This window comes from Buceros rhinoceros, unplaced genomic scaffold (assembly GCF_000710305.1).
Source record: "Buceros rhinoceros silvestris isolate BGI_N320 unplaced genomic scaffold, ASM71030v1 scaffold29275, whole genome shotgun sequence".
NCBI classification, from domain to species: domain Eukaryota; kingdom Metazoa; phylum Chordata; class Aves; order Bucerotiformes; family Bucerotidae; genus Buceros; species Buceros rhinoceros.
This window is the reverse complement of record NW_010415042.1, coordinates 7,192-7,421: the sequence shown is the minus strand read 5'-3', so window position 1 is coordinate 7,421 and position 230 is coordinate 7,192.

Sequence of the window (230 nt, the reverse complement as noted above, 5' to 3'; positions counted from 1 at the left end):
CTGAGCTGGTGCCTGGTCCATCACCCTTAAACCTTCTCACCCGGGGAGGGAGGAACTGCTGCTGCCCCACGGCAAAACCGCGGCCGGGCGTTTGCGACCTCCCTGTTCCCAGGGCTTCTCCAAGCTCTGAGATTGCCTCAGTTTCCCTCCTTCCCCACTTCCTTCCCTGGGTACCGCGTGATCCTCAAAATTGCCCCTGACCTTCGGCCGCGATCCCATCTGGGTTTGGG